The sequence below is a fragment of the Lepisma saccharinum genome, unplaced genomic scaffold, assembly GCF_977018435.1.
Source record: "Lepisma saccharinum unplaced genomic scaffold, izLepSacc3.1 HAP1_SCAFFOLD_112, whole genome shotgun sequence".
In the NCBI taxonomy this organism is placed as follows: Eukaryota; Metazoa; Arthropoda; class Insecta; order Zygentoma; family Lepismatidae; genus Lepisma; species Lepisma saccharinum.
The window spans coordinates 763321-788764 of NW_028142935.1; positions in this window are offsets into that span (position 1 = coordinate 763321).

The window sequence follows — 25444 nt, forward strand, 5'->3', positions numbered from 1 at the left end:
TTTTCCACGTGTCTTGACATGCAAAGTATTCCTGCAAAGTTTGGTGAAGATCTGAGTATGTAGTTTTTGACCTCATCTGGAACCTCCTATCTGAAAATTTGAAAATTCTTAAAAAATTCGTCCAAAATTTTGATGTCTCCAATCTCTTGTTTTGTACGTTTTTTCCACGTGTCTTGACATCCAATGTATCCCTGCAATGTTTGGTGAAGATCTGAGTATGTAGTTTTTGACCTTATCTGGAACCTCCCATCTGAAAATTTGAAAATTCCTAAAAAATCCGTCCAAAACCTTGATGACCCCAATCTCTTGTTTTGTACGTTTTTTCCACGTGTCTTGACATCCAATGTATCCCTGCAAAGTTTGGTGAAGATCTGAGTATGTAGTTTTTGACCTTATCTGGAACCTCCTATCTGAAAATTTGAAAATTCTTAAAAAATTCGTCCAAAATCTTGATGTCTCCAATCTCTTGTTTTGTACGTTTTTTCCACGTGTCTTGACATCCAAAGTATCCCTGCAAAGTTTGGTGAAGATCTGAGTATGTAGTTTTTGACCTTATATGGAACCTCCTTTCTGAAAATTTGAGAATTCTTAAAAAATTCGTCCAAAATCTTGATGTCTCATATCTCTTGTTTTGTACGTTTTTTCCACGTGTCTTGACATCCAATGTATCCATGCAAAGTTTGGTGAAGATCTGAGTATGTCGTTTTTGACCTTATCTGGAACCTCCCATCTGAAAATTTGAAAATTCTTAAAAAATCCGTGCAAAATCTTGATGACCCCAATCTCTTGTTTTGTACGTTTTTTCCACGTGTCTTGACATCCAATGTATCCATGCAAAGTTTGGTGAAGATCTGAGTATGTAGTTTTTGACCTTATCTGGAACCTCCTATCTGAAAATTTGAAAATTCTTCAAAAATTCGTCGAAAATCTTGATGTCTCCAATCTCTTGTTTTGTACGTTTTTTCCACGTGTCTTGACATCCAATGTATCCCTGCAATGTTTGGTGGAGATCTGAGTATGTAGTTTTTGACCTTATCTGGGACCTCCTATCAGAAAATTTGAAAATTCTTCAAAAATTCGTCCAAAATCTTGATGTCTCCAATCTCTTGTTTTGTACGTTTTTTCCACGTGTCTCGACCTCCAATGTATCCCTGCAAAGTTTGGTGAAGATCTGAGTATGTCGTTTTTGACCTTATCTGGAACATCCTTTCTGAAAATTTGAAAATTCTTAAAAAATTCGTCGAAAATCTTGATGTCTCCAATCTCTTGTTTTGTACGTTTTTTCCACGTGTCTTGACATCCAATGTATCGCTGCAAAGTTTGGTGAAGATCTGAGTATGTAGTTTTTGACCTTATATGGAACCTCCTATCTGAAAATTTGAAAATTCTTAAAAAATTCGACCAAAATCTTGATGTTCCGAATCCTATGTTTTGTATGTTTTTTCCACGTGTCTTGACATCCAATGTATCCATGCAAAGTTTGGTGAAGATCTGAGTATGTAGTTTTTGACCTTATATTGAACCTCCCATCTGAAAATTTGAAAATTCTTAAAAAATTCGTCCAAAATCTTGATGACCCCAATCTCTTGTTTTGTACGTTTTTTCCACGTGTCTTGACATCCAAAGTATCCCTGCAAAGTTTGGTGAAGATCTGAGTATGTAGTTTTTGACCTTATATGGAACCTCCTTTCTGAAAATTTGAGAATTCTTAAAAAATTCGTCCAAAATCTTGATGTCTCCAATCTCTTGTTTTGTACGTTTTTTCCACGTGTCTTGACATCCAATGTATCCATGCAAAGTTTGGTGAAGATCTGAGTATGTCGTTTTTGACCTTATCTGGAACCTCCCATCTGAAAATTTGAAAATTCTTAAAAAATTCGTCGAAAATCTTGATGTCTCCAATCTTTTGTTTTGTACGTTTTTTCCACGTGTCTTGACATGCAAAGTATCCCTGCAACGTTTGGTGAAGATCTGAGTATGTAGTTTTTGACCTTATCTGGAACCTCCTATCTGAAAATTTGAAAATTCTTAAAAAATTCGTCCAAAATCTTGATGTCTCCAATCTCTTGTTTTGTACGTTTTTTCCACGTGTCTTGACATCCAATGTATCCCTGCAATGTTTGGTGAAGATCTGAGTATGTAGTTTTTGACCTTATATGGAGCCTCCTATCTGAAAATTTGAAAATTCTTAAAAAATTCGTCCAAAATCTTGATGTCTCCAATCTCTTGTTTTGTACGTTCTTTCCACGTGTCTTGACATCCAATGTATCCCTGCAATGTTTGGTGAAGATCTGAGTATGTAGTTTTTGACCTTATATGGAACCTCCTATCTGAAAATTTGAAAATTCTTAAAAGAATTTAACAAAATCTTGATGTCCCCAATCCTATGTTTTGTATGTTTTTTCCACGTGTCTTGACATACAATGTATCCCTGCAGAGTTTGGTGAAGATCTGAGTATGTAGTTTTTGACCTTATCTGGAACCTCCCATCTGAAAATTTGAAAATTCCTAAAAAATCCGTCCAAAATCTTGTTGACCCGAATCTCTTGTTTTGTACGTTTTTTCCACGTGTCTTGACATCCAATGTATCCCTGCAAAGTTTGGTGAAGATCTGAGTATGTAGTTTTTGACCTTATCTGGAACCGCATTTCTGAAAATTTGAAAATTTTTTAAAAAATCGTCCAAAATCTTGATGTCTCCAATCTCTTGTTTTGTACGTTTTTTCCACGTGTCTTGACATCCAATGTATCCCTGCAAAGTTTGGTGAAGATCTGAGTATGTAGTTTTTGACCTTATATGGAACCTCCTATCTGAAAATTTGAAAATTCTTAAAAAATTCGTCCAAAATCTTGATGTCTCCAATCTCTTGTTTTGTACGTTTTTTCCACGTGTCTCGACCTCCAATGGATCCCTGCAAAGTTTGGTGAAGATCTGAGTATGTCGTTTTTGACCTTATCTGGAACCTCCCATCTGAAAATTTGAAAATTCTTAAAAAATTCGTCGAAAATCTTGATGTCTCCGATCTCTTGTTTTGTACGTTTTTTCCACGTGTCTTGACATGCAAAGTATTCCTGCAAAGTTTGGTGAAGATCTGAGTATGTAGTTTTTGACCTCATCTGGAACCTCCTATCTGAAAATTTGAAAATTCTTAAAAAATTCGTCCAAAATCTTGATGTCTCCAATCTCTTGTTTTGTACGTTTTTTCCACGTGTCTTGACATCCAATGTATCCCTGCAATGTTTGGTGAAGATCTGAGTATGTAGTTTTTGACCTTATCTGGAACCTCCTATCTGAAAATTTGAAAATTCTTAAAAAATTCGTCCAAAATCTTGATGTCTCCAATCTCTTGTTTTGTACGTTTTTTCCACGTGTCTTGATATCCAATGTATCCCTGCAAAGTTTGGTGAAGATCTGAGTATGTCGTTTTTGACCTTATCTGGAACATCCTTTCTGAAAATTTGAAAATTGTTAAAAAATTCGTCCAAAATCTTGATGTCTCCAATCTCTTTTTTGTACGTTTTTTCCACGTGTCTTGACATCCAATGTATCCCTGCAAAGTTTGGTGAAGATCTGAGTATGTAGTTTTTGACCTTATCTGGAACCTCCTATCTGAAAATTTGAAAATTCTTAAAAAATTCGACCAAAATCTTGATGTCTCCAATCTTTTGTTTTGTACGTTTTTTCCACGTGTCTTGACACATAATGTATCCATGCAAAGTTTGGTGAAGATCTGAGTATGTAGTTTTTGACCTTATATGGAACCTCCTATCTGAAAATTTGAAAATTCTTAAAAAATTCGTCCAAAATCTTGATGTCTCCAATCTCTTGTTTTGTACGTTTTTTCCACGTGTCTTGACATCCAATGTATCCCTGCAAAGTTTGGTGAAGATCTGAGTATGTAGTTTTTGACCTTATCTGGAACCTCCCATCTGAAAATTTGAAAATTCCTAAAAAATCCGTGCAAAATCTTGATGACCCCAATCTCTTGTTTTGTACGTTTTTTCCACGTGTCTTGACATCCAATGTATTCCTGCAATGTTTGGTGAAGATCTGAGTATGTAGTTTTTGACCTTATCTGGAACCTCCTATCTGAAAATTTGAAAATTCTTAAAAAATTCGACCAAAATCTTGATGTTCCCAATCCTATGTTTTGTATGTTTTTTCCACGTGTCTTGACATCCAATGTATCCATGCAAAGTTTGGTGAAGATCTGAGTATGTAGTTTTTGACCTTATATTGAACCTCCCATCTGAAAATTTGAAAATTCTTAAAAAATTCGTCCAAAATCTTGATGACCCCAATCTCTTGTTTTGTACGTTTTTTCCACGTGTCTTGACATCCAAAGTATCCCTGCAAAGTTTGGTGAAGATCTGAGTATGTAGTTTTTGACCTTATATGGAACCTCCTTTCTGAAAATTTGAGAATTCTTAAAAAATTCGTCCAAAATCTTGATGTCTCCAATCTCTTGTTTTGTACGTTTTTTCCACGTGTCTTGACATCCAATGTATCCATGCAAAGTTTGGTGAAGATCTGAGTATGTCGTTTTTGACCTTATCTGGAACCTCCCATCTGAAAATTTGAAAATTCTTAAAAAATTCGTCGAAAATCTTGATGTCTCCAATCTTTTGTTTTGTACGTTTTTTCCACGTGTCTTGACATGCAAAGTATCCCTGCAACGTTTGGTGAAGATCTGAGTATGTAGTTTTTGACCTTATCTGGAACCTCCTATCTGAAAATTTGAAAATTCTTAAAAAATTCGTCGAAAATCTTGATGTCTCCAATCTCTTGTTTTGTACGTTTTTTCCACGTGTCTTGATATCCAATGTATCCCTGCAAAGTTTGGTGAAGATCTGAGTATGTCGTTTTTGACCTTATCTGGAACCTCCCATCTGAAAATTTGAAAATTCTTAAAAAATTCGACCAAAATCTTGATGTCTCCAATCTTTTGTTTTGTACGTTTTTTCCACGTGTCTTGACACATAATGTATCCATGCAAAGTTTGGTGAAGATCTGAGTATGTAGTTTTTGACCTTATATGGAACCTCCTATCTGAAAATTTGAAAATTCTTAAAAAATTCGTCCAAAATCTTGATGTCTCCAATCTCTTGTTTTGTACGTTTTTTCCACGTGTCTTGACATCCAATGTATCCCTGCAAAGTTTGGTGAAGATCTGAGTATGTAGTTTTTGACCTTATCTGGAACCTCCCATCTAAAAATTTGAAAATTCCTAAAAAATCCGTGCAAAATCTTGATGACCCCAATCTCTTGTTTTGTACGTTTTTTCCACGTGTCTTGACATCCAATGTATCCATGCAAAGTTTGGTGAAGATCTGAGTATGTCGTTTTTGACCTTATCTGGAACATCCTTTCTGAAAATTTGAAAATTGTTAAAAAATTCGTCCAAAATCTTGATGTCTCCAATCTCTTTTTTGTACGTTTTTTCCACGTGTCTTGACATCCAATGTATCCCTGCAAAGTTTGGTGAAGATCTGAGTATGTAGTTTTTGACCTTATCTGGAACCTCCCATCTGAAAATTTGAAAATTCTTCAAAAATTCGTCGAAAATCTTGATGTCTCCAATCTCTTGTTTTGTACGTTTTTTCCACGTGTCTCGACCTCCAATGGATCCCTGCAAAGTTTGGTGAAGATCTGAGTATGTCGTTTTTGACCTTATCTGGAACATCCTTTCTGAAAATTTGAAAATTCTTAAAAAATTCGTCGAAAATCTTGATGTCTCCAATCTCTTGTTTTGTACGTTTTTTCCACGTGTCTTGACATCCAATGTATCCCTGCAAAGTTTGGTGAAGATCTGAGTATGTCGTTTTTGACCTTATCTGGAACATCCTTTCTGAAAATTTGAATATTCTTAAAAAATTCGTCGAAAATCTTGATGTCTCCAATCTCTTGTTTTGTACGTTTTTTCCACGTGTCTTGACATCCAATGTATCCCTGCAAAGTTTGGTGAAGATCTGATTATGTAGTTTTTGACCTTATATGGAACCTCCTTTCTGAAAATTTGAAAATTCTCAAAAAATTCGTCCATAATCTTGATGTCTCCAATCTCTTGTTTTGTACGTTTTTTCCACGAGTCTTGACATCCAATGTATCCCTGCAAAGTTTGGTGAAGATCTGAGTATGTAGTTTTTGACCTTATTTGGAACATCCTTTCTGAAAATTTGAAAATTGTTAAAAAATTCGTCCAAAATCTTGATGTCTCCAATCTCTTTTTTGTACGTTTTTTCCACGTGTCTTGACATCCAATGTATCCCTGCAAAGTTTGGTGAAGATCTGAGTATGTAGTTTTTGACCTTATCTGGAACCTCCTATCTGAAAATTTGAAAATTCTTAAAAAATTCGTCCAAAATCTTGATGTCTCCAATCTCTTGTTTTGTACGTTTTTTCCACGTGTCTTGATATCCAATGTATCCCTGCAAAGTTTGGTGAAGATCTGAGTATGTAGGTTTTGACCTTATATTGAACCTCCTATCTGAAAATTTGAAAATTCTTAAAAAATTCGTCCAAAATCTTGATGTCTCCAATCTCTTGTTTTGTACGTTTTTTCCACGTGTCTTGACATCCAATGTATCCCTGCAAAGTTTGGTGAAGATCTGAGTATGTAGTTTTTGACCTTATATTGAACCTCCCATCTGAAAATTTGAAAATTCTTAAAAAATTCGTCCAAAATCTTGATGTCTCCAATCTCTTGTTTTGTACGTTTTTTCCACGTGTCTTGATATCCAATGTATCCCTGCAAAGTTTGGTGAAGATCTGAGTATGTAGTTTTTGACCTTATATGGAACCTCCTATCTGAAAATTTGAAAATTCTTAAAAAATTCGTCCAAAATTTTGATGTCTCCAATCTCTTGTTTTGTACGTTTTTTCCACGTGTCTTGACATCCAATGTATCCCTGCAATGTTTGGTGAAGATCTGAGTATGTAGTTTTTGACCTTATCTGGAACCTCCCATCTGAAAATTTGAAAATTCCTAAAAAATCCGTCCAAAATCTTGATGTCTCCAATCTCTTGTTTTGTACGTTTTTTCCACGTGTCTCGACCTCCAATGTATCCCTGCAAAGTTTGGTGAAGATCTGAGTATGTCGTTTTTGACCTTATCTGGAACATCCTTTCTGAAAATTTGAAAATTCTTAAAAAATTCGTCGAAAATCTTGATGTCTCCAATCTCTTGTTTTGTACGTTTTTTCCACGTGTCTTGACATCCAATGTATCCCTGCAAAGTTTGGTGAAGATCTGAGTATGTAGTTTTTGACCTTATATGGAACCTCCTATCTGAAAATTTGAAAATTCTTAAAAAATTCGTCCAAAATCTTGATGTCTCCAATCTCTTGTTTTGTACGTTTTTTCCACGTGTCTTGACATCCAATGTATCCCTGCAAAGTTTGGTGAAGATCTGAGTATGTAGTTTTTGACCTTATCTGGAACCTCCCATCTGAAAATTTGAAAATTCCTAAAAAATCCGTGCAAAATCTTGATGACCCCAATCTCTTGTTTTGTACGTTTTTTCCACGTGTCTTGACATCCAATGTATCCATGCAAAGTTTGGTGAAGATCTGAGTATGTCGTTTTTGACCTTATCTGGAACATCCTTTCTGAAAATTTGAAAATTGTTAAAAAATTCGTCCAAAATCTTGATGTCTCCAATCTCTTTTTTGTACGTTTTTTCCACGTGTCTTGACATCCAATGTATCCCTGCAAAGTTTGGTGAAGATCTGAGTATGTAGTTTTTGACCTTATCTGGAACCTCCCATCTGAAAATTTGAAAATTCTTCAAAAATTCGTCGAAAATCTTGATGTCTCCAATCTCTTGTTTTGTACGTTTTTTCCACGTGTCTCGACCTCCAATGGATCCCTGCAAAGTTTGGTGAAGATCTGAGTATGTCGTTTTTGACCTTATCTGGAACATCCTTTCTGAAAATTTGAAAATTCTTAAAAAATTCGTCGAAAATCTTGATGTCTCCAATCTCTTGTTTTGTACGTTTTTTCCACGTGTCTTGACATCCAATGTATCCCTGCAAAGTTTGGTGAAGATCTGAGTATGTCGTTTTTGACCTTATCTGGAACATCCTTTCTGAAAATTTGAATATTCTTAAAAAATTCGTCGAAAATCTTGATGTCTCCAATCTCTTGTTTTGTACGTTTTTTCCACGTGTCTTGACATCCAATGTATCCCTGCAAAGTTTGGTGAAGATCTGATTATGTAGTTTTTGACCTTATATGGAACCTCCTTTCTGAAAATTTGAAAATTCTCAAAAAATTCATCCATAATCTTGATGTCTCCAATCTCTTGTTTTGTACGTTTTTTCCACGTGTCTTGACATCCAATGTATCCCTGCAAAGTTTGGTGAAGATCTGAGTATGTAGTTTTTGACCTTATTTGGAACATCCTTTCTGAAAATTTGAAAATTGTTAAAAAATTCGTCCAAAATCTTGATGTCTCCAATCTCTTTTTTGTACGTTTTTTCCACGTGTCTTGACTTCCAATGTATCCCTGCAAAGTTTGGTGAAGATCTGAGTATGTAGTTTTTGACCTTATCTGGAACCTCCTATCTGAAAATTTGAAAATTCTTAAAAAATTCGTCCAAAATCTTGATGTCTCCAATCTCTTGTTTTGTACGTTTTTTCCACGTGTCTTGATATCCAATGTATCCCTGCAAAGTTTGGTGAAGATCTGAGTATGTAGTTTTTGACCTTATATTGAACCTCCTATCTGAAAATTTGAAAATTCTTAAAAAATTCGTCCAAAATCTTGATGTCTCCAATCTCTTGTTTTGTACGTTTTTTCCACGTGTCTTGACATCCAATGTATCCCTGCAAAGTTTGGTGAAGATCTGAGTATGTAGTTTTTGACCTTATATTGAACCTCCCATCTGAAAATTTGAAAATTCTTAAAAAATTCGTCCAAAATCTTGATGTCTCCAATCTCTTGTTTTGTACGTTTTTTCCACGTGTCTTGATATCCAATGTATCCCTGCAAAGTTTGGTGAAGATCTGAGTATGTAGTTTTTGACCTTATATGGAACCTCCTATCTGAAAATTTGAAAATTCTTAAAAAATTCGTCCAAAATTTTGATGTCTCCAATCTCTTGTTTTGTACGTTTTTTCCACGTGTCTTGACATCCAATGTATCCCTGCAATGTTTGGTGAAGATCTGAGTATGTAGTTTTTGACCTTATCTGGAACCTCCCATCTGAAAATTTGAAAATTCCTAAAAAATCCGTCCAAAATCTTGATGTCTCCAATCTCTTGTTTTGTACGTTTTTTCCACGTGTCTCGACCTCCAATGTATCCCTGCAAAGTTTGGTGAAGATCTGAGTATGTCGTTTTTGACCTTATCTGGAACATCCTTTCTGAAAATTTGAAAATTCTTAAAAAATTCGTCGAAAATCTTGATGTCTCCAATCTCTTGTTTTGTACGTTTTTTCCACGTGTCTTGACATCCAATGTATCCCTGCAAAGTTTGGTGAAGATCTGAGTATGTAGTTTTTGACCTTATATGGAACCTCCTTTCTGAAAATTTGAAAATTCTCAAAAAATTCGTCCATAATCTTGATGTCTCCAATCTCTTGTTTTGTACGTTTTTTCCACGTGTCTTGACATCCAATGTATCCCTGCAAAGTTTGGTGAAGATCTGAGTATGTAGTTTTTGACCTTATCTGGAACATCCTTTCTGAAAATTTGAAAATTGTTAAAAAATTCGTCCAAAATCTTGATGTCTCCAATCTCTTTTTTGTACGTTTTTTCCACGTGTCTTGACATCCAATGTATCCCTGCAAAGTTTGGTGAAGATCTGAGTATGTAGTTTTTGACCTTATCAGGAACCTCCCATCTGAAAATTTGAAAATTCTTAAAAAATTCGACCAAAATCTTGATGTCTCCAATCTTTTGTTTTGTACGTTTTTTCCACGTGTCTTGACACATAATGTATCCATGCAAAGTTTGGTGAAGATCTGAGTATGTAGTTTTTGACCTTATATGGAACCTCCTATCTGAAAATTTGAAAATTCTTAAAAAATTCGTCCAAAATCTTGATGTCTCCAATCTCTTGTTTTGTACGTTTTTTCCACGTGTCTTGACATCCAATGTATCCCTGCAAAGTTTGGTGAAGATCTGAGTATGTAGTTTTTGACCTTATCTGGAACCTCCCATCTGAAAATTTGAAAATTCCTAAAAAATCCGTGCAAAATCTTGATGACCCCAATCTCTTGTTTTGTACGTTTTTTCCACGTGTCTTGACATCCAATGTATTCCTGCAATGTTTGGTGAAGATCTGAGTATGTAGTTTTTGACCTTATATGGAACCTCCTATCTGAAAATTTGAAAATTCTTAAAAAATTCGACCAAAATCTTGATGTTCCGAATCCTATGTTTTGTATGTTTTTTCCACGTGTCTTGACATCCAATGTATCCATGCAAAGTTTGGTGAAGATCTGAGTATGTAGTTTTTGACCTTATATTGAACCTCCCATCTGAAAATTTGAAAATTCTTAAAAAATTCGTCCAAAATCTTGATGACCCCAATCTCTTGTTTTGTACGTTTTTTCCACGTGTCTTGACATCCAAAGTATCCCTGCAAAGTTTGGTGAAGATCTGAGTATGTAGTTTTTGACCTTATATTGAACCTCCCATCTGAAAATTTGAAAATTCTTAAAAAATTCGTCCAAAATCTTGATGTCTCCAATCTCTTGTTTTGTACGTTTTTTCCACGTGTCTTGACATCCAATGTATCCATGCAAAGTTTGGTGAAGATCTGAGTATGTCGTTTTTGACCTTATCTGAAACCTCCCATCTGAAAATTTGAAAATTCTTAAAAAATTCGTCGAAAATCTTGATGTCTCCAATCTTTTGTTTTGTACGTTTTTTCCACGTGTCTTGACATGCAAAGTATCCCTGCAACGTTTGGTGAAGATCTGAGTATGTAGTTTTTGACCTTATCTGGAACCTCCTATCTGAAAATTTGAAAATTCTTCAAAAATTCGTCGAAAATCTTGATGTCTCCAATCTCTTGTTTTGTACGTTTTTTCCACGTGTCTTGACATCCAATGTATTCCTGCAATGTTTGGTGGAGATCTGAGTATGTAGTTTTAGACCTTATCTGGAACCTCCTATCTGAAAATTTGAAAATTCTTCAAAAATTCGTCCAAAATCTTGATGTCTCCAATCTCTTGTTTTGTACGTTTTTTCCACGTGTCTCGACCTCCAATGGATCCCTGCAAAGTTTGGTGAAGATCTGAGTATGTCGTTTTTGACCTTATCTGGAACATCCTTTCTGAAAATTTGAAAATTCTTAAAAAATTCGTCGAAAATCTTGATGTCTCCAATCTCTTGTTTTGTACGTTTTTTCCACGTGTCTTGACATCCAATGTATCCCTGCAAAGTTTGGTGAAGATCTGAGTATGTAGTTTTTGACCTTATATGGAACCTCCTATCTGAAAATTTGAAAATTCTTAAAAAATTCGTCCAAAATCTTGATGTCTCCAATCTCTTGTTTTGTACGTTTTTTCCACGTGTCTCGACCTCCAATGGATCCCTGCAAAGTTTGGTGAAGATCTGAGTATGTCGTTTTTGACCTTATCTGGAATCTCCCATCTGAAAATTTGAAAATTCTTAAAAAATTCGTCGAAAATCTTGATGTCTCCGATCTCTTGTTTTGTACGTTTTTTCCACGTGTCTTGACATGCAAAGTATTCCTGCAAAGTTTGGTGAAGATCTGAGTATGTAGTTTTTGACCTCATCTGGAACCTCCTATCTGAAAATTTGAAAATTCTTAAAAAATTCGTCCAAAATCTTGATGTCTCCAATCTCTTGTTTTGTACGTTTTTTCCACGTGTCTTGACATCCAATGTATCCCTGCAATGTTTGGTGAAGATCTGAGTATGTAGTTTTTGACCTTATCTGGAACCTCCCATCTGAAAATTTGAAAATTCCTAAAAAATCCGTCCAAAATCTTGATGACCCCAATCTCTTGTTTTGTACTTTTTTCCACGTGTCTCGACCTCCAATGTATCCCTGCAAAGTTTGGTGAAGATCTGAGTATGTAGTTTTTGACCTTATATGGAACCTCCTATCTGAAAATTTGAAAATTCTTAAAAAATTCGTCCAAAATCTTGATGTCACCAATCCTATGTTTTGTATGTTTTTTCCACGTGTCTTGACATCCAATGTATCCATGCAAAGTTTGGTGAAGATCTGAGTATGTCGTTTTTGACCTTATCTGGAACCTCCCATCTGAAAATTTGAAAATTCTTAAAAAATTCGTCGAAAATCTTGATGTCTCCGATCTCTTGTTTTGTACGTTTTTTCCACGTGTCTTGACATGCAAAGTATTCCTGCAAAGTTTGGTGAAGATCTGAGTATGTAGTTTTTGACCTCATCTGGAACCTCCTATCTGAAAATTTGAAAATTCTTAAAAAATTCGTCCAAAATTTTGATGTCTCCAATCTCTTGTTTTGTACGTTTTTTCAACGTGTCTTGACATCCAATGTAATCCTGCAATGTTTGGTGAAGATCTGAGTATGTAGTTTTAGACCTTATCTGGAACCTCCCATCTGAAAATTTGAAAATTCCTAAAAAATCCGTCCAAAATCTTGATGACCCCAATCTCTGGTTTGGACGTTTTTTCCACGTGTCTTGACATCCAATGTATCCCTGCAAAGTTTGGTGAAGATCTGAGTATGTAGTTTTTGACCTTATCTGGAACCTCCTATCTGAAAATTTGAAAATTCTTAAAAAATTCGTCCAAAATCTTGATGTCTCCAATCTCTTGTTTTGTACGTTTTTTCCACGTGTCTTGATATCCAATGTATCCCTGCAAAGTTTGGTGAAGATCTGAGTATGTCGTTTTTGACCTTATCTGGAACATCCTTTCTGAAAATTTGAAAATTGTTAAAAAATTCGTCCAAAATCTTGATGTCTCCAATCTCTTTTTTGTACGTTTTTTCCACGTGTCTTGACATCCAATGGATCCCTGCAAAGTTTGGTGAAGATCTGAGTATGTAGTTTTTGACCTTATCTGGAACCTCCCATCTGAAAATTTGAAAATTCTTAAAAAATTCGACCAAAATCTTGATGTCTCCAATCTTTTGTTTTGTACGTTTTTTCCACGTGTCTTGACACATAATGTATCCATGCAAAGTTTGGTGAAGATCTGAGTATGTAGTTTTTGACCTTATATGGAACCTCCTATCTGAAAATTTGAAAATTCTTAAAAAATTCGTCCAAAATCTTGATGTCTCCAATCTCTTGTTTTGTACGTTTTTTCCACGTGTCTTGACATCCAATGTATCCCTGCAAAGTTTGGTGAAGATCTGAGTATGTAGTTTTTGACCTTATCTGGAACCTCCCATCTGAAAATTTGAAAATTCCTAAAAAATCCGTGCAAAATCTTGATGACCCCAATCTCTTGTTTTGTACGTTTTTTCCACGTGTCTTGACATCCAATGTATTCCTGCAATGTTTGGTGAAGATCTGAGTATGTAGTTTTTGACCTTATATAGAACCTCCTATCTGAAAATTTGAAAATTCTTAAAAAATTCGACCAAAATCTTGATGTTCCGAATCCTATGTTTTGTATGTTTTTTCCACGTGTCTTGACATCCAATGTATCCCTGCAAAGTTTGGTGAAGATCTGAGTATGTAGTTTTTGACCTTATATTGAACCTCCCATCTGAAAATTTGAAAATTCTTAAAAAATTCGTCCAAAATCTTGATGACCCCAATCTCTTGTTTTGTACGTTTTTTCCACGTGTCTTGACATCCAAAGTATCCCTGCAAAGTTTGGTGAAGATCTGAGTATGTAGTTTTTGACCTTATATGGAACCTCCTTTCTGAAAATTTGAGAATTCTTAAAAAATTCGTCGAAAATCTTGATGTCTCCAATCTCTTGTTTTGTACGTTTTTTCCACGTGTCTTGATATCCAATGTATCCCTGCAAAGTTTGGTGAAGATCTGAGTATGTCGTTTTTGACCTTATCTGGAACATCCTTTCTGAAAATTTGAAAATCGTTAAAAAATTCGTCCAAAATCTTGATGTCTCCAATCTCTTTTTTGTACGTTTTTTCCACGTGTCTTGACATCCAATGTATCCCTGCAAAGTTTGGTGAAGATCTGAGTATGTAGTTTTTGACCTTATCTGGAACCTCCCATCTGAAAATTTGAAAATTCTTAAAAAATTCGACCAAAATCTTGATGTCTCCAATCTTTTGTTTTGTACGTTTTTTCCACGTGTCTTGACACATAATGTATCCATGCAAAGTTTGGTGAAGATCTGAGTATGTAGTTTTTGACCTTATATGGAACCTCCTATCTGAAAATTTGAAAATTCTTAAAAAATTCGTCCAAAATCTTGATGTCTCCAATCTCTTGTTTTGTACGTTTTTTCCACGTGTCTTGACATCCAATGTATCCCTGCAAAGTTTGGTGAAGATCTGAGTATGTAGTTTTTGACCTTATCTGGAACCTCCCATCTGAAAATTTGAAAATTCCTAAAAAATCCGTGCAAAATCTTGATGACCCCAATCTCTTGTTTTGTACGTTTTTTCCACGTGTCTTGACATCCAATGTATCCATGCAAAGTTTGGTGAAGATCTGAGTATGTCGTTTTTGACCTTATCTGGAACATCCTTTCTGAAAATTTGAAAATTGTTAAAAAATTCGTCCAAAATCTTGATGTCTCCAATCTCTTTTTTGTACGTTTTTTCCACGTGTCTTGACATCCAATGTATCCCTGCAAAGTTTGGTGAAGATCTGAGTATGTAGTTTTTGACCTTATCTGGAACCTCCCATCTGAAAATTTGAAAATTCTTCAAAAATTCGTCGAAAATCTTGATGTCTCCAATCTCTTGTTTTGTACGTTTTTTCCACGTGTCTTGACATCCAATGTATCCCTGCAATATTTGGTGGAGATCTGAGTATGTAGTTTTTGACCTTATCTGGGACCTCCTATCAGAAAATTTGAAAATTCTTCAAAAATTCGTCCAAAATCTTGATGTCTCCAATCTCTTGTTTTGTACGTTTTTTCCACGTGTCTCGACCTCCAATGTATCCCTGCAAAGTTTGGTGAAGATCTGAGTATGTCGTTTTTGACCTTATCTGGAACATCCTTTCTGAAAATTTGAAAATTCTTAAAAAATTCGTCGAAAATCTTGATGTCTCCGATCTCTTGTTTTGTACGTTTTTTCCACGTGTCTTGACATCCAATGTATCCCTGCAAAGTTTGGTGAAGATCTGAGTATGTAGTTTTTGACCTTATATGGAACCTCCTTTCTGAAAATTTGAAAATTCTTAAAAAATTCGTCCAAAATCTTGATGTCTCCAATCTCTTGTTTTGTACGTTTTTTCCACGTGTCTTGACATCCAATGTATCCCTGCAAAGTTTGGTGAAGATCTGAGTATGTAGTTTTTGACCTTATCTGGAACCTCCCATCTGAAAATTTGAAAATTCTTAAAAAATTCGACCAAAATCTTGATGTCTCCAATCTTTTGTTTTGTACGTTTTTTCCACGTGTCTTGACACATAATGTATCCATGCAAAGTTTGGTGAAGATCTGAGTATGTAGTTTTTGACCTTATATGGAACCTCCTATCTGAAAATTTGAAAATTCTTAAAAAATTCGTCCAAAATCTTGATGTCTCCAATCTCTTGTTTTGTACGTTTTTTCCACGTGTCTTGACATCCAATGTATCCCTGCAAAGTTTGGTGAAGATCTGAGTATGTAGTTTTTGACCTTATCTGGAACCTCCCATCTGAAAATTTGAAAATTCCTAAAAAATCCGTGCAAAATCTTGATGACCCCAATCTCTTGTTTTGTACGTTTTTTCCACGTGTCTTGACATCCAGTGTATTCCTGCAATGTTTGGTGAAGATCTGAGTATGTAGTTTTTGACCTTATATGGAACCTCCTATCTGAAAATTTGAAAATTCTTAAAAAATTCGACCAAAATCTTGATGTTCCGAATCCTATGTTTTGTATGTTTTTTCCACGTGTCTTGACATCCAATGTATCCATGCAAAGTTTGGTGAAGATCTGAGTATGTAGTTTTTGACCTTATATTGAACCTCCCATCTGAAAATTTGAAAATTCTTAAAAAATTCGTCCAAAATCTTGATGACCCCAATCTCTTGTTTTGTACGTTTTTTCCACGTGTCTTGACATCCAAAGTATCCCTGCAAAGTTTGGTGAAGATCTGAGTATGTAGTTTTTGACCTTATATTGAACCTCCCATCTGAAAATTTGAAAATTCTTAAAAAATTCGTCCAAAATCTTGATGTCTCCAATCTCTTGTTTTGTACGTTTTTTCCACGTGTCTTGACATCCAATGTATCCATGCAAAGTTTGGTGAAGATCTGAGTATGTCGTTTTTGACCTTATCTGGAACCTCCCATCTGAAAATTTGAAAATTCTTAAAAAATTCGTCGAAAATCTTGATGTCTCCAATCTTTTGTTTTGTACGTTTTTTCCACGTGTCTTGACATGCAAAGTATCCCTGCAACGTTTGGTGAAGATCTGAGTATGTAGTTTTTGACCTTATCTGGAACCTCCTATCTGAAAATTTGAAAATTCTTCAAAAATTCGTCGAAAATCTTGATGTCTCCAATCTCTTGTTTTGTACGTTTTTTCCACGTGTCTTGACATCCAATGTATTCCTGCAATGTTTGGTGGAGATCTGAGTATGTAGTTTTAGACCTTATCTGGAACCTCCTATCTGAAAATTTGAAAATTCTTCAAAAATTCGTCCAAAATCTTGATGTCTCCAATCTCTTGTTTTGTACGTTTTTTCCACGTGTCTCGACCTCCAATGGATCACTGCAAAGTTTGGTGAAGATCTGAGTATGTCGTTTTTGACCTTATCTGGAACATCCTCTCTGAAAATTTGAAAATTCTTAAAAAATTCGTCGAAAATCTTGATGTCTCCAATCTCTTGTTTTGTACGTTTTTTCCACGTGTCTTGACATCCAATGTATCCCTGCAAAGTTTGGTGAAGATCTGAGTATGTAGTTTTTGACCTTATATGGAACCTCCTATCTGAAAATTTGAAAATTCTTAAAAAATTCGTCCAAAATCTTGATGTCTCCAATCTCTTGTTTTGTACGTTTTTTCCACGTGTCTCGACCTCCAATGGATCCCTGCAAAGTTTGGTGAAGATCTGAGTATGTCGTTTTTGACCTTATCTGGAACCTCCCATCTGAAAATTTGAAAATTCTTAAAAAATTCGTCGAAAATCTTGATGTCTCCGATCTCTTGTTTTGTACGTTTTTTCCACGTGTCTTGACATGCAAAGTATTCCTGCAAAGTTTGGTGAAGATCTGAGTATGTAGTTTTTGACCTCATCTGGAACCTCCTATCTGAAAATTTGAAAATTCTTAAAAAATTCGTCCAAAATCTTGATGTCTCCAATCTCTTGTTTTGTACGTTTTTTCCACGTGTCTTGACATCCAATGTATCAATGCAATGTTTGGTGAAGATCTGAGTATGTAGTTTTTGACCTTATCTGGAACCTCCCATCTGAAAATTTGAAAATTCCTAAAAAATCCGTCCAAAATCTTGATGACCCCAATCTCTTGTTTTGTACTTTTTTTCCACGTGTCTCGACCTCCAATGTATCCCTGCAAAGTTTGGTGAAGATCTGAGTATGTAGTTTTTGACCTTATATGGAACCTCCTATCTGAAAATTTGAAAATTCTTAAAAAATTCGTCCAAAATCTTGATGTCACCAATCCTATGTTTTGTATGTTTTTTCCACGTGTCTTGACATCCAATGTATCCATGCAAAGTTTGGTGAAGATCTGAGTATGTCGTTTTTGACCTTATCTGGAACCTCCCATCTGAAAATTTGAAAATTCTTAAAAAATTCGTCGAAAATCTTGATGTCTCCGATCTCTTGTTTTGTACGTTTTTTCCACGTGTCTTGACATGCAAAGTATTCCTGCAAAGTTTGGTGAAGATCTGAGTATGTAGTTTTTGACCTCATCTGGAACCTCCTATCTGAAAATTTGAAAATTCTTAAAAAATTCGTCCAAAATTTTGATGTCTCCAATCTCTTGTTTTGTACGTTTTTTCCACGTGTCTTGACATCCAATGTATCCCTGCAAAGTTTGGTGAAGATCTGAGTATGTAGTTTTTGACCTTATCTGGAACCTCCCATCTGAAAATTTGAAAATTCCTAAAAAATCCGTCCAAAATCTTGATGACCCCAATCTCTTGTTTTGTACGTTTTTTCCACGTGTCTTGACATCCAATGTATCCCTGCAAAGTTTGGTGAAGATCTGAGTATGTAGTTTTTGACCTTATCTGGAACCTCCTATCTGAAAATTTGAAAATTCTTAAAAAATTCGTCCAAAATCTTGATGTCTCCAATCTCTTGTTTTGTACGTTTTTTCCACGTGTCTTGATATCCAATGTATCCCTGCAAAGTTTGGTGAAGATCTGAGTATGTAGTTTTTGACCTTATATGGAACCTCCTATCTGAAAATTTGAAAATTCTTAAAAAATTCGTCCAAAATCTTGATGTCTCCAATCTCTTGTTTTGTACGTTTTTTCCACGTGTCTTGACATCCAATGTATCCCTGCAAAGTTTGGTGAAGATCTGAGTATGTAGTTTTTGACCTTATATTGAACCTCCCGTCTGAAAATTTGAAAATTCTTAAAAAATTCGTCCAAAATCTTGATGTCTCCAATCTCTTGTTTTGTACGTTTTTTCCACGTGTCTTGATATCCAATGTATCCCTGCAAAGTTTGGTGAAGATCTGAGTATGTAGTTTTTGACCTTATATGGAACCTCCTATCTGAAAATTTGAAAATTCTTAAAAAATTCGTCCAAAATTTTGATGTCTCCAATCTCTTGTTTTGTACGTTTTTTCCACGTGTCTTGACATCCAATGTATCCCTGCAATGTTTGGTGAAGATCTGAGTATGTAGTTTTTGACCTTATCTGGAACCTCCTATCTGAAAATTTGAAAATTCCTAAAAAATCCGTCCAAAATCTTGATGACCCCAATCTCTTGTTTTGTACGTTTTTTCCACGTGTCTTGACATCCAATGTATCCCTGCAAAGTTTGGTGAAGATCTGAGTATGTAGTTTTTGACCTTATATTGAACCTCCCATCTGAAAATTTGAAAATTCTTAAAAAATTCGTCCAAAATCTTGATGTCTCCAATCTCTTGTTTTGTACGTTTTTTTCCACGTGTCTTGATATTCAATGTATCCCTGCAAAGTTTGGTGAAGATCTGAGTATGTAGTTTTTGACCTTATATGGAACCTCCTATCTGAAAATTTGAAAATTCTTAAAAAATTCGTCCAAAATCTTGATGTCTCCAATCTCTTGTTTTGTACGTTTTTTCCACGTGTCTCGACCTCCAATGTATCCCTGCAAAGTTTGGTGAAGATCTGAGTATGTCGTTTTTGACCTTATCTGGAACATCCTTTCTGAAAATTTGAAAATTCTTAAAAAATTCGTCCAAAATCTTGATGTCTCCAATCTCTTGTTTTGTACGTTTTTTCCACGTGTCTTGACATCCAATGTATCCCTGCAAAGTTTGGTGAAGATCTGAGTATGTAGTTTTTGACCTTATATGGAACCTACTATCTGAAAATTTGAAAATTCTTAAAAAATTCGACCAAAATCTTGATGTTCCGAATCCTATGTTTTGTATGTTTTTTCCACGTGTCTTGACATCCAATGTATCCATGCAAAGTTTGGTGAAGATCTGAGTATGTAGTTTTTGACCTTATATTGAACCTCCCATCTGAAAATTTGAAAATTCTTAAAAAATTCGTCCAAAATCTTGATGACCCCAATCTCTTGTTTTGTACGTTTTTTCCACGTGTCTTGACATCCAAAGTATCCCTGCAAAGTTTGGTGAAGATCTGAGTATGTAGTTTTTGACCTTATATGGAACCTCCTTTCTGAAAATTTGAGAATTCTTAAAAAATTCGTCCAAAATCTTGATGTCTCCAATCTCTTGTTTTGTACGTTTTTTCCACGTGTCTTGACATCCAATGTATCCATGCAAAGTTTGGTGAAGATCTGAGTATGTCGTTTTTGACCTTATCTGGAACCTCCCATCTGAAAATTTGAAAATTCTTAAAAAATCCGTGCAAAATCTTGATGACCCCAATCTCTTGTTTTGTACGTTTTTTCCACGTGTCTTGACATCCAATGTATCCATGCAAAGTTTGGTGAAGATCTGAGTATGTCGTTTTTGACCTTATCTGGAACCTCCCATCTGAAAATTTGAAAATTCTTAAAAAATTCGTCGAAAATCTTGATGTCTCCAATCTCTTGTTTTGTACGTTTTTTCCACGTGTCTTGACATGCAAAGTATCCCTGCAACGTTTGGTGAAGATCTGAGTATGTAGTTTTTGACCTTATCTGGAACCTCCTATCTGAAAATTTGAAAATTCTTAAAAAATTCGTCCAAAATCTTGATGTCTCCAATCTCTTGTTTTGTACGTTTTTTCCACGTGTCTTGACATCCAATGTATCCCTGCAATGTTTGGTGAAGATCTGAGTATTTAGTTTTTGACCTTATATGGAGCCTCCTATCTGAAAATTTGAAAATTCTTAAAAAATTCGTCCAAAATCTTGATGTCTCCAATCTCTTGTTTTGTACGTTCTTTCCACGTGTCTTGACATCCAATGTATCCCTGCAATGTTTGGTGAAGATCTGAGTATGTAGTTTTTGACCTTATATGGAACCTCCTATCTGAAAATTTGAAAATTTTTAAAAGAATTTAACAAAATCTTGATGTCCCCAATCCTATGTTTTGTATGTTTTTTCCACGTGTCTTGACATACAATGTATCCCTGCAGAGTTTGGTGAAGATCTGAGTATGTAGTTTTTGACCTTATCTGGAACCTCCCATCTGAAAATTTGAAAATTCCTAAAAAATCCGTCCAAAATCTTGTTGACCCGAATCTCTTGTTTTGTACGTTTTTTCCACGTGTCTTGACATCCAATGTATCCCTGCAAAGTTTGGTGAAGATCTGAGTATGTAGTTTTTGACCTTATCTGGAACCGCATTTCTGAAAATTTGAAAATTTTTAAAAAAATCGTCCAAAATCTTGATGTCTCCAATCTCTTGTTTTGTACGTTTTTTCCACGTGTCTTGACATCCAATGTATCCCTGCAAAGTTTGGTGAAGATCTGAGTATGTAGTTTTTGACCTTATATGGAACCTCCTATCTGAAAATTTGAAAATTCTTAAAAAATTCGTCCAAAATCTTGATGTCTCCAATCTCTTGTTTTGTACGTTTTTTCCACGTGTCTCGACCTCCAATGGATCCCTGCAAAGTTTGGTGAAGATCTGAGTATGTCGTTTTTGACCTTATCTGGAACCTCCCATCTGAAAATTTGAAAATTCTTAAAAAATTCGTCGAAAATCTTGATGTCTCCGATCTCTTGTTTTGTACGTTTTTTCCACGTGTCTTGACATGCAAAGTATTCCTGCAAAGTTTGGTGAAGATCTGAGTATGTAGTTTTTGACCTCATCTGGAACCTCCTATCTGAAAATTTGAAAATTCTTAAAAAATTCGTCCAAAATCTTGATGTCTCCAATCTCTTGTTTTGTACGTTTTTTCCACGTGTCTTGACATCCAATGTATCCCTGCAAAGTTTGGTGAAGATCTGAGTATGTAGTTTTTGACCTTATCTGGAACCTCCTATCTGAAAATTTGAAAATTCTTAAAAAATTCGTCCAAAATCTTGATGTCTCCAATCTCTTGTTTTGTACGTTTTTTCCACGTGTCTTGATATCCAATGTATACCTGCAAAGTTTGGTGAAGATCTGAGTATGTCGTTTTTGACTTTATCTGGAACATCCTTTCTGAAAATTTGAAAATTGTTAAAAAATTCGTCCAAAATCTTGATGTCTCCAATCTCTTTTTTGTACGTTTTTTCCACGTGTCTTGACATCCAATGTATCCCTGCAAAGTTTGGTGAAGATCTGAGTATGTAGTTTTTGACCTTATCTGGAACCTCCCATCTGAAAATTTGAAAATTCTTAAAAAATTCGACCAAAATCTTGATGTCTCCAATCTTTTGTTTTGTACGTTTTTTCCACGTGTCTTGACACATAATGTATCCATGCAAAGTTTGGTGAAGATCTGAGTATGTAGTTTTTGACCTTATATGGAACCTCCTATCTGAAAATTTGAAAATTCTTAAAAAATTCGTCCAAAATCTTGATGTCTCCAATCTCTTGTTTTGTACGTTTTTTCCACGTGTCTTGACATCCAATGTATCCCTGCAAAGTTTGGTGAAGATCTGAGTATGTAGTTTTTGACCTTATCTGGAACCTCCCATCTGAAAATTTGAAAATTCCTAAAAAATCCGTGCAAAATCTTGATGACCCCAATCTCTTGTTTTGTACGTTTTTTCCACGTGTCTTGACATCCAATGTATTCCTGCAATGTTTGGTGAAGATCTGAGTATGTAGTTTTTGACCTTATATGGAACCTCCTATCTGAAAATTTGAAAATTCTTAAAAAATTCGACCAAAATCTTGATGTTCCGAATCCTATGTTTTGTATGTTTTTTCCACGTGTCTTGACATCCAATGTATCCATGCAAAGTTTGGTGAAGATCTGAGTATGTAGTTTTTGACCTTATATTGAACCTCCCATCTGAAAATTTGAAAATTCCTAAAAAATTCGTCCAAAATCTTGATGACCCCAATCTCTTGTTTTGTACGTTTTTTCCACGTGTCTTGACATCCAAAGTATCCCTGCAAAGTTTGGTGAAGATCTGAGTATGTAGTTTTTGACCTTATATGGAACCTCCTTTCTGAAAATTTGAGAATTCTTAAAAAATTCGTCCAAAATCTTGATGTCTCCAATCTCTTGTTTTGTACGTTTTTTCCACGTGTCTTGACATCCAATGTATCCATGCAAAGTTTGGTGAAGATCTGAGTATGTCGTTTTTGACCTTATCTGGAACCTCCCATCTGAAAATTTGAAAATTCTTAAAAAATTCGTCGAAAATCTTGATGTCTCCAATCTTTTGTTTTGTACGTTTTTTCCACGTGTCTTGACATGCAAAGTATCCCTGCAACGTTTGGTGAAGATCTGAGTATGTAGTTTTTGACCTTATCTGGAACCTCCTATCTGAAAATTTGAAAATTCTTCAAAAATTCGTCGAAAATCTTGATGTCTCCAATCTCTTGTTTTGTACGTTTTTTCCACGTGTCTTGACATCCAATGTATTCCTGCAATGTTTGGTGGAGATCTGAGTATGTAGTTTTAGACCTTATCTGGAACCTCCTATCTGAAAATTTGAAAATTCTTCAAAAATTCGTCCAAAATCTTGATGTCTCCAATCTCTTGTTTTGTACGTTTTTTCCACGTGTCTCGACCTCCAATGGATCCCTGCAAAGTTTGGTGAAGATCTGAGTATGTCGTTTTTGACCTTATCTGGAACATCCTTTCTGAAAATTTGAAAATTCTTAAAAAATTCGTCGAAAATCTTGATGTCTCCAATCTCTTGTTTTGTACGTTTTTTCCACGTGTCTTGACATCCAATGTATCCCTGCAAAGTTTGGTGAAGATCTGAGTATGTAGTTTTTGACCTTATATGGAACCTCCTATCTGAAAATTTGAAAATTCTTAAAAAATTCGTCCAAAATCTTGATGTCTCCAATCTCTTGTTTTGTACGTTTTTTCCACGTGTCTCGACCTCCAATGGATCCCTGCAAAGTTTGGTGAAGATCTGAGTATGTCGTTTTTGACCTTATCTGGAACCTCCCATCTGAAAATTTGAAAATTCTTAAAAAATTCGTCGAAAATCTTGATGTCTCCGATCTCTTGTTTTGTACGTTTTTTCCACGTGTCTTGACATGCAAAGTATTCCTGCAAAGTTTGGTGAAGATCTGAGTATGTAGTTTTTGACCTCATCTGGAACCTCCTATCTGAAAATTTGAAAATTCTTAAAAAATTCGTCCAAAATCTTGATGTCTCCAATCTCTTGTTTTGTACGTTTTTTCCACGTGTCTTGACATCCAATGTATCCCTGCAAAGTTTGGTGAAGATCTGAGTATGTAGTTTTTGACCTTATCTGGAACCTCCTATCTGAAAATTTGAAAATTCTTAAAAAATTCGTCCAAAATCTTGATGTCTCCAATCTCTTGTTTTGTACGTTTTTTCCACGTGTCTTGATATCCAATGTATCCCTGCAAAGTTTGGTGAAGATCTGAGTATGTCGTTTTTGACCTTATCTGGAACATCCTTTCTGAAAATTTGAAAATTATTAAAAAATTCGTCCAAAATCTTGATGTCTCCTATCTCTTGTTTTGTACGTTTTTTCCACGTGTCTTGACATCCAATGTATCCCTGCAAAGTTTGGTGAAGATCTGAGTATGTAGTTTTTGACCTTATCTGGAACCTCCCATCTGAAAATTTGAAAATTCTTAAAAAATTCGACCAAAATCTTGATGTCTCCAATCTCTTGTTTTGTACGTTTTTTCCACGTGTCTTGACACATAATGTATCCATGCAAAGTTTGGTGAAGATCTGAGTATGTAGTTTTTGACCTTATATGGAACCTCCTATCTGAAAATTTGAAAATTCTTAAAAAATTCGTCCAAAATCTTGATGTCTCCAATCTCTTGTTTTGTACGTTTTTTCCACGTGTCTTGACATCCAATGTATCCCTGCAAAGTTTGGTGAAGATCTGAGTATGTAGTTTTTGACCTTATATGGAACCTCCTTTCTGAAAATTTGAAAATTCTTAAAAAATTCGTCCAAAATCTTGAAGACCCCAATCTCTTGTTTTGTACGTTTTTTCCACGTGTCTTGACATCCAATGTATCCCTGCAAAGTTTGGTGAAGATCTGAGTATGTAGTTTTTGACCTTATATGGAACCTCCTTTCTGAAAATTTGAGAATTCTTAAAAAATTCGTCCAAAATCTTGATGTCTCCAATCTCTTGTTTTGTACGTTTTTTCCACGTGTCTTGACATCCAATGTATCCATGCAAAGTTTGGTGAAGATCTGAGTATGTCGTTTTTGACCTTATCTGGAACCTCCCATCCGAAAATTTGAAAATTCTTAAAAAATTCGTCGAAAATCTTGATGTCTCCAATCTCTTGTTTTGTACGTTTTTTCCACGTGTCTTGCCATGCAAAGTATCCCTGCAACGTTTGGTGAAGATCTGAGTATGTAGTTTTTGACCTTATCTGGAAACTCCTATCTGAAAATTTGAAAATTCTTCAAAAATTCGTCGAAAATCTTGATGTCTCCAATCTCTTGCTTTGTACGTTTTTTCCACGTGTCTTGTCATCCAATGTATCCCTGCAATGTTTGGTGGAGATCTGAGTATGTAGTTTTTGACCTTATCTGGAACCTCCTATCTGAAAATTTGAAAATTCTTCAAAAATTCGTCCAAAACCTTGATGTCTCCAATCTCTTGTTTTGTACGTTTTTTCCACGTGTCTC